At 43.6% G+C, this 9,955-nt stretch overlaps 1 long non-coding RNA gene across 1 annotated transcript; it reads right to left on the reverse strand.

Annotated features, from left to right (window-relative positions):
* Positions 1-6,604: 6,604 nt before the first annotated feature.
* On the reverse strand, positions 6,605-7,640 carry LOC141058077 (uncharacterized). The gene is made up of 2 exons (XR_012222092.1): positions 7,428-7,640; positions 6,605-7,265 (listed from the first exon to the last, which is right to left on the reverse strand). It is a non-coding gene; the product is annotated as an uncharacterized lncRNA (long non-coding RNA).
* Between the last annotated feature and the right edge of the window lie 2,315 nt (positions 7,641-9,955).

Consider the following 9,955-nt stretch of genomic DNA (forward strand, 5'->3'; position numbering starts at 1 on the left):
CATGTTTGGCTGTAGGTTCAGTGGTGTCAGTCACAGATCTGCCTGCTCTTTCAGAGCTGTCCACAACTCTTCAGCATTGTGCAGTTTGTCACCTAAGCATATTAGCTTCAGCACAGCCTGTTGTTGCTTGGCTGAGGCAGTGCTGCAGTGCTTTCAGCTTGTGACTGATGTGGTCATTTCAGAGATGGAGGCTGAAGAGGAGGAGGAGGAGGTGCAGGAGCTGTAGGTTTGGGGGGCAACTCTGATTGACGTAGGGCCCACAATCCTTGGCGTTGGGACGACATGTTCCATCCCAAGGTCCGACTGGGTCCTGGCTTCCTCTATGTCAGCGAGATGTACCGTCCCTGCCCACAAGCACTTGTCCACATGTCCGTGATTAGGGGGTGGACGCTCCTGGACATGCTCCCACTCACGAATCTGGTAATGTTATATCAGGGTGATTAATTATCTATGCGGGCATTATATGCGCTCTTATTTCCTTTTAGGCCATGTGGGAGATGTGTAATATTTTTTTATTTGATGAATATTGTTTGAGATTCAATCCCACTTGTGTTCCTTTGAGAATTGATACATGTATGCATATATTAATAGGATGATTATCATGATGTCCATGTGAACTTCCTTTTTTCAACATGTTCTTTTTGTTGGACCCCTTCCCCTCCTATTACCTTTGTATTCAATAAAATATTTGATTTTTGCATAATTTATGCAGCATTGGAATTTTTGATCGCAGTTTTCTTTTGTTTATTATGTCCGTGATTAGGGGGACTTTCCCAGTAACAGCATTGTTCAGGGCATGGGCAATGTTGTGGGACATGTACTTGTGTAATTCCGGGACGACACACCGGGAGAAATAGTGGCGGCTGAAAACCGAGTACCTTGGTTTGACCGCCACCATCAGGTTACAGAAAGCTTTCGTCTCCTCGAGCCTAAAAGGCAACATTTCGAGCGCAAGCAGATGAGAAATGTGTGAATTTAGTACTGTGGTCTGTGGGGCGTTGGCTGGGTATTTATGCTTACGTTCAAATGACTGGGGTATGGACAAATGAAGGCTGCGCAGGGAAAAAGATGTGGATGTTTTTGATGATAGTGCTAGTTGAGTGTGGGCAATGACAGGTGCAGGGCAGGAGGCATCTTTTGCATGCACCTTTGACAGGGGATTGGCTTGCACGCACAACAGTGGAACAAGCAGTGGTGTCCCCTGCAGACACTGTTCCTGGAGCCTGGGGTTCGGCCAACAAAGTCAGGTGCTTTGCTGCCATGTGCCTGATCATGCTGGTGGTGGTCAGGCTGGTAGATTTGCTACCCCTGCTGCTGTGCGCAAAGCAGGTGGTGTAAATGGCCTGTTTGGGGTTATCGGCAGAGTCTTTAAAAAACAACCAGTCTCGGGAAGACTTAGCAGTTGTACTGCCAACTTCCATCGTGTTAGTGATGCGAGGAACAGTTGCCCACCTTCTGACTGCGGCCACCACACTGATTCTTCCTGCCTGTTGGGGTGCTACGCCTCCCTCCCCTTGTGTACTGCTGTTCCCGCTCTGCATGTCCTTCTGCCATGTTGGGTCAATTACTATATCATCCACCACCTCATCTTCCACTTCCGCACCCCAGTCCTCCTCATGACTTTCTGGTAATTTTCATCATCGTCCACCTCTTGTGACATGTTCCCACCGTTGCCTTCGTGTGACCTTGGCTGCTCTTATATTTGGGTACGTGTGATCTTATCTTGCCCCACTTCAAGTGGACTGGGCGAGAGGCCTGAATCTATAAATGGAAAAGTGAACAGCTCTTCAGAGTGGCCTGGTGGGAGAGAACAGGATCAGGGTGAGGAATATGCGGTCCAGACTCACGGCTACTCAGACTTGACCATGTGGAAGACAGGGTGGTGGTGGTTGCAAAGTGACTGATTACCGGCTATCCAACCAACAACCTTTTGACACTGCTCTGTGTTCAATAGTGGTATTCTGGGATCACCTAGTAATTCCAACAGGATGGTCGGGCGAGAAGATGTGTGTGTTTGTTGTGGTACATTTTCAGATTGCCCACAGAATTGGCCTCCGCCTCTGCATGCACCAACACCAACACGTCCACTTCCCTGTCCCTTGCCTTGCACCTTGCCCATTTTAAATAAACTACAATATTTTCCACCTTCACTACAAATGGCTGAATTTGGAGCGAACTTATATGTGATCCATGTGCAGGAAAACCTTTTAAACAGTTTAAAATATCTGGCCTTTAGCTAATAATTTTTTTTCAGCAAACTGGTTTCAATACCTAGGCTAAGTCACCTGAAAAACAGTTGAATGAAGGCCTGAAATGCCACAATTTTTAGCTCATAGGTTGATGAGGCGTGTGACTGAGAAACGAAACTGTAAAATATGTGGCCTGTATTTTTATTTTTTTACAGGAAAATAGTGTCAAGAACTTTGGTATTACACAGCAAAAACAGTTAAATGGAGGCCTCAAATGCCACAATTTGTAGCCCACAGATAGATGAGGCATGTGACAGAGATATCACACTGTAAAATATGTGGCCTGTATTTTCTTTTTTTACAGCAAAATAGTGTTAATAATTGGAGTAACACACAGCAAAAACAGTTGAATGGAGGCCTCAAATGCCATTATTTTTTGGCCAGTAATATTGTGTCAATAAGTAGGCTAAAGCCCCCATCACACATAGCGATCTCGCTAGCGAGGTCGCTGCTGAGTCACAAGTTTTGTGACGCAACAGCGATCTCACCAGTGAGATCGCTGTGTGTGACACTGACGAGCAACAGGCCCCCCTGCCGAGTATCGCTGATCGTCCTGGAATAGCCAGGACATTATTTTGATCGCCGGTCTCCCATTGGCCAGCAGGCATCACTGCGTGTGACAGGCGGGATCAGCGATCAGCACGCTGGTTACTAAGGTAAACACAGGGTTTTAAGCAGCGCGCGGTGCTTAGAAACCCAATGTGTACCTTAGTTACAGCGCGCTGATGCAGGGAGCTGGTAACCAAGGTACACATAGGGTTTCTAAGTGATGCGTGACGCTTAGAAACCCGATGTGTACCTTAGTTACCAGCTCCCTGCATCAGCGCGCTGGTAACTAACGTACACAGCGATGCCGCGCGCTCGGCGTCTCTGGTGCTGATCGATGGTGAACCTGCCTGTTTGACAGCTCACCAGCGATCATGTAGCGATACACCAGCGATCCTGACAAGTTGATATCGTTGTTGGGATCACTGGTGAGTCGCTATGTGTGACGGTGCCCTAAGACACAACAAAACAATTCTGTGGAGGCCTGAAATGGCAAAATTTTGACCGCAATGATATGCCATCCGTGTGGCGGACAAAACCCCGTGGAAAATATCTGCCCTGCAGCTAAATATTTTTTTTTGGCAGCTAAATATTTTTTGGCAGCAAAATGGTGTCAAGAAATTGCATAAGACACGCCAAAAAATTTTACAGTGCCAAAAAAATGGCAGAATTTTCTGCGCACTCAGATGTAAACCCATTTAAAACAGTTGGATTTTCACTCTGTACTATGAAAAGGATATGGATGTATTCTGCAGTGTCAACAAGCAATTGGAGAAAAAAAAAGTGTGCTCTGGATTGCTTTTGAACAAAATAATCAGGATTAAGATGCAAAAACAAATATTCCTAGCCACTGATACCCGGGGCTATGTATATATGGTCAATATATGTAATAGGCAGCAGCAGACAGTAGTAGAATGGCCCCTCTTGATGCATGAAATGAAGTATACCACATACAATGCCTGCCTGACTAGCACTGATATGTACAACCCCTGGCAAAAATGATGGAATCACTGGCCTTAGAGGATGTTCAATCAGTTGTTTAACCCCTTCATGACCCAGCCTATTTTGACCTTAATGACCTGGCCATTATTTGCAATTCTGACCAGAGTCCCTTTATGAGGTAACTAGCTGAAGAGCCCGGCGCTGCCCGGGCATAGTAACTAACTGTGGTTAGTTATAACAAATTATAAATATCCTCCATCCCATAGTCCCGTGCCCATATACCCATCATACATATCCACGATCCCATAGGCCCGTGCCCAGGTACCCATCATACATATCCTCCATTCCATAGTCGAGTGCCCATATATCCATCACACATCCTCCATCCCATAGTCCCATGCTCATATACCCATCATACATATTCTCCATCCCATAGTCCCATGCCCATATACCCATCATACATATTTGCCATCCCATAGTTGAGTGCCCATGTACCCATCACACATCCTTCATCTCATAGTCCCATGCCCATATACCCATCATACATATCCTCAATCCCATAGTCCCGTGCCCATATACCCATCATACATATCCGCCATCCCATAGTCCCATGCCCATATACCCGTCATACATATCCTCCATCCCATAGTCCAGTGCCCATATACCCATCACACATCCTCCATCCCATAGTCCCGTGCCCATATACCCGTCATACATATCCTCCATCCCATAGTCCAGTGCCCATATACCCATCACACATCATCCATCCCATAGTCACCCATTATGACATCATAATGAGCGGCGGGGCTTGCAACCTATGATGACATCAGTGTCGCCATGGCAACCATTATGACATCATAATGAGGGGCGGGGCTTGATACACACACACTTTTTCCCCATTATGTAGATAGGGGCAAAATTGTTTGGTGAATTGGAATGTACGGGGTTAAAATTTCACCTCACAAAATAGCCTAGGACACTCTCGGGGTCCAGACGTTTGACTGTGCCAAATTTTGTGGCTGTAACTGCGACGGTGCGGATGCCAATCTCGGACATACACACATACATACATACATACACTCACTTGAGCTTTATATATTAGATAACTCAGGAATGCTTCAATGCATCCTAGCGATTCTGAGATTGCTTTTTCAAGACATATTGGGCTTCATGTTAGTGGTAAATTTAGGTCGTTAATTTTTGCATTTATTTGTGAAAAAAATGAAAATTTGGCAAAAATTTAGAAAATTTAGCAGTTTTCAAATTTTGAATTTTTACTCTGTTAAACCAGAGAGTTATGTGACACAAAATAGATATTAAATAACATTTCCCACATGTCTACTTTACATCAGCACAATTTTGGAAATAACATTTTTTTTTGTTAGGAAGTTATAACGGTTAAAAGTTGACCAGCGATTTCTCATTTTTAAAACAAAATTTACAAGACCATTTTTTTAGGGACCACCTCCCATTTGAAGTCACTTTGAGGGGTCTATATGGCAGAAAATACCCAAAAGTGACACCTTTCTAAAAACTGCACCCCTCAAGCTACTCAAAACTACACTCAAGAAGATTATTAACCCTTCAGGTGCTTCACAGAAACTAAAGCAACGTGGAAGGAAAAAATGGACATTTTAATTTTTCCAACAAAAATTTTCTTTTAGCATCAATTTTTTCATTTTCCCATGGGTAAAAGGATAAAGTGGATCCTAAAATTTGTTGGGCAATTTCTCCTGAGTACACCGATACCTCAGATGTGATCATAAACCACTGTTTGGGCACACGACAGTGCTCAGAAGGAGCGCCATTTGACTTTTTGAATGGAGAACATGCTGATATATTTAGCGGTTGCCATGTTGCGTTTGGAGAGTCTCTGTGTGCCTAAGCATTGGAGCTCCCCCACAAGTGACCCCATTTTGGAAACTGGACCCTCCAAGGAACTTATCTAGATGCATAGTGAGCACTTTGAACCCCCAGGTGCTTCACAAATTGATCGGTAAAAAAAAGGACTTTTTTTTCACAAAAATTTTCTTTTAGCCTCAGTTTTTTCATTTTCACATGGGCAACAGGATAAAATGGATCCTAAAATTTGTTGGGTAATTTCTCGTGAGTACACCGATACCTCATATGTGGTCATAAACCACTGTTTGGGCGCATGGCAGGGCCCGGAAGGAAGGGAGCACCATTTGACTTTTTGAATGGAAAATTAGCTCCAATCGTTAGCGGACACCATGTCACGTTTGGAGAGACCCTGTGTACCTAAACAGTGGAGCTCCCCCACAAGTGACCCCATTCTGGAAACTAGACCCCCCATGGAACTTATTTAGATGTGTGGTGAACACTTTGAACCCCCAAGTGCTTCACAGAAGTTTATACGCAGAGCAGTGAAAATAAAGAATATTTTTTTTCCTCAAAAAATGATTTTTTTAGCCCGCATGGGAGAGCGCACATAAGGAAAAAAATTCCCAAAAATTAAAAAAAACACATTTGAAAGGTTGACTCACCAAAACCCTGACTAATGCACTAGTAGGATGCAGCAGACCTCCATTGATAAAGGCTGGGGCAACACAGGTGCAAACCACTGATGAAAACAGCCAGTAAACCAAGAGGGTCTAGCTGCCTAGTGGAAAAAATGCACACAAATAGGGCTTGCATAGGACATCAGTCACACAGATAGGTGTGGTGCAAAGTGTCTGAACAGCCTATTAACCCTCCGTCAGGCGCAATATAGATTCTCCTCAGTTCATGCGCAATGTGCCTGACAAGCACAGGTCAGAAAACCACCTATAGTAGCTACATATTTCAATTTCAGGACTATAGAAGTAGTCAGTGACCTTCATAGGAATGTATTAAAAGATTACACCAAATCAGATGCAAAAAAAAACATTTATTAACCATAAACTTATTAAAACTAAAAGTACCACTTTTCGGTAGTACCGCCAAATAGGTTCCAGTTATCTTTACTTAACTATTGCTTAAATATAAAATTATGGAAAAAAACTTAAAGGATATTGCACTTAGATGTTACTTAATTATTTTCTACTCATCTTCAGTGGTTTCAATTGCAGCAGAAGCAGCACAGGTGCACTTAGAAAAGCAAGGCTGGCAGACGAAAGTTGCATGGGAAAGGCAGATTGATTCTTTACATATTTTGCAGTCATATTTAGAAAGCCTTCTGAAACCAGATACAAATGAGCAGGTAGTACAACTGCGTCTTTTAGAAGGTGGTAGAGTCGGTGTTTGTTCTGGAACGTCCTTGGGACGTCCTTTGTATTTTTATCTTTGCCCAAATAATAAGCTAGATCTGTGTCTGTTTCCTCTGTATCAGTGTCATCACCATCCTGCTCTGTTCCAGAATCAGTGTTACATTCTGCTACCTCATCTTCAGATGAAATGTCACTAGATTCCTCTAAATCCTCAGTTACTGCTGGCTCTTCGTCATCATCTTCTAACAAAAAAATCTTCATTTCTTCTAAATGAAGGGGTTTAGATGAATCATACTGTTTTCTGGCCATTGCAGCAGAAAATCTGAAGCAAGAGAGAAAGAGTATGTGTTAGGGCGCAATGTGCCTTAGAAGCCACCCTCCTTTTGTCTAAGAAAACAGTACTTATGTACACTAACTTAGCATTAATCCTTCATAAAACAAGCTAAATACACAATCGTGATGAATAAAAAAAGAAAATACTAACCTTTCAATTTGTGTTGAAATCAGGCGCAATGTGCCTGAGAAGCCAAAGTGTTGATATCTGCTCACTAGAAGGTCTGCTGAGTCACTGTGATATCAGGTTTCACAGAGCCTGTAGAGTCAGGAGATAACTAGGAGGGGTGGGGTTTTCTGATAAGTGGGCAAGGAGAGAGAAGTGAAACTAATTACTGTGTGCCTGTCAGATCTATTGCGCCTGACGGAGGGTTAATGACGCCCATAGTATTAGCAGGCAGGCTGCTCAACACTATATATATATATATGCATCACACAGAAAAAAACAAGCCATCATAAAGAGGTCTAGCTGCATCCTGCAAAAATGATAAAAAGTGCAAAAAGATAAAAAGATGTGGGGTATTAGTTAGTATTTTGGCCAAAGCAGATAGGCTCGCAACCCAATGTCAACGTTTTGGGAATTTTTTCCTTATGTGGGCTGTTCAGATTTAGTGTTAGGGACTCGCAAAATTTGGGGACCCTTGACGCTGGATTGCGAGCCTATCTGCTTTGGCCAAAATAGTACACATTGGGCTCGGAAGGGAAGTAGTGACGTTTTGAAATACCATCTTGATGCAATGTTCTGCGGGCGTCATGTTTCATTTGCAGAGCCTCTGATGTGCCTAAACAGTGGAAATCCCCCACAAGTGACCTCATTTTGGAAACTAGACCACCCAAGGAACATATCTAGATGTGTGGTGAGCACTTTGAACCCCCAAGTGCTTCACAGAAGTTTATAACGCAGAGCCGTGAAAATAAAAAATAATTTTTTTTCCACAAAAATAATTTTTTTAGCCCCCAATTTTTTATTTTCCCAAGGGTAACAGGAGAAGTTAGACCCCCAAAATTGTTGTGCAATTTTTCCTGAGTACGCTGATACCCCATATGTGGGGGTAAACCACTGTTTGGGCACATGTCGGGGCTTGGAAGGGAGGGAGCACTGTTTGACTTTTTGAACGCAAAATTGGCTGGAATTATTGGTGGGGCCATGTCGCGTTTGGAGACCCTGTGATATGCCTAAACAGTGGAAACCCCTCAATTCTAACTCCAACTCTAACCCCAACACACCCCTAACCCTAATCCCAACCCTAATCATAACCCTAACCACAACCCTAAGCCCAACACACTCCTAACCCTAATCTTAACCCTAATTACAACCCTAACCCTAATCTCCACCCTAACGCTAATCCCAACCCTAACCCTAATTCCACCCCTAACCCTAATTCCACCACTAAACCTAATTCCACCCCTAACCCTAATTCCACCACTAAACCTAATTCCAACCCTAACCCTAAAATTCCAACCCTAACCCTAATTCCAACCCTAACCCTATCTCTAACCCTAACCGTATCTCTAACCCTAATTCCAACCCTAACCCTAAACCTAACCCTAATGGAAAAATAAAAATATTTTTTTATTTTCTTATTTGTGCCTACCTATGGGGGTGATAAAGGGTGGGTGTATTTACTTTTTTATTTTTATCACTGTGAGAGTTTATCACAGTTATCAAAATGAAAAAATGAATCTGCAGCTGGCAAATTCCGGCAGGCGCACTGTGCATGCGCCCGCCATTTTCCAAGATGGCGGCGCCCATGATCCGAGATGGCGGGGCACCAGAACGGCCAGAGGAACTTTGTAGGTACCGTGGGGGGTGAGGAGGGATCGGAAGGTGGGGAGGAGCAGAGGGAAGGGGAGGGGAGCTGATGTTAATGGCAGTGGCAGATAGCCACGGTCTCTCGGTGTTGGGGGCCGATGACGCCCGTCAGTCAGTGTGGGGGGGTCGGGTCTCAGTCTCCAGCCATGGCAGATGCTATTGCAGCATCGGCCATGGCTGGAATGTAATATTTCACCAAATTTCATTGGTGAAATATTACAAATCGCTTTGATTGGCTGTTTTACTTTTAACAGCCAATCAGAGAGATAGTAGGCATGTGGGGGCTAAGCCACACCCCCTGGGGTTAACTATAATGGGTCCTCTGTGTGTGGGACGGGTGACTTTTCAGTGACCCCGGTCACCTGACCCACGGGGGGGCAATCTATTCAGGAGGCCACATAGGCGTCATTGGTCATATTGGCACGATTTTTCATGACACCTACATGGCATCAAATGTCGGGAAGGTTTTTTTTGTAGAAAAAAGCAGATCACAGACATGGCACAAAACTAAAATCAATTCAAATGGCAACTTTCTGGCTTTAAGAAACACTAAAAGAAATCAAGAACAAAAAATGTGGTAGTCAGTAATGGTTACTTTTTTAAACCAAACATAAGGGAAAAATTATGGAATCACTCAATTCTGAGGGAAAAAATTATGGAATCACCTGGTAAATTTTCATTCCCAAAACTAACACCTGCATAAAATTAGATCTGCTCGTTAGTCTGCATCTAAAAAGGAGTGAGCACACCTTGGAGAGCTGTTGCACCAAGTGGACTCACATGGATCATGGCTCCAACACGAGACATGTCAATTGAAACAAAGAGGATTATCAAACTCTTAAAAGAGGGTAAATCATCACACAATG

The sequence above is a fragment of the Dendrobates tinctorius genome, unplaced genomic scaffold, assembly GCF_039654945.1.
Source record: "Dendrobates tinctorius isolate UK_male_01 unplaced genomic scaffold, ASM3965494v1 ptg000209l, whole genome shotgun sequence".
Classification (NCBI taxonomy): Eukaryota; Metazoa; Chordata; class Amphibia; order Anura; family Dendrobatidae; genus Dendrobates; species Dendrobates tinctorius.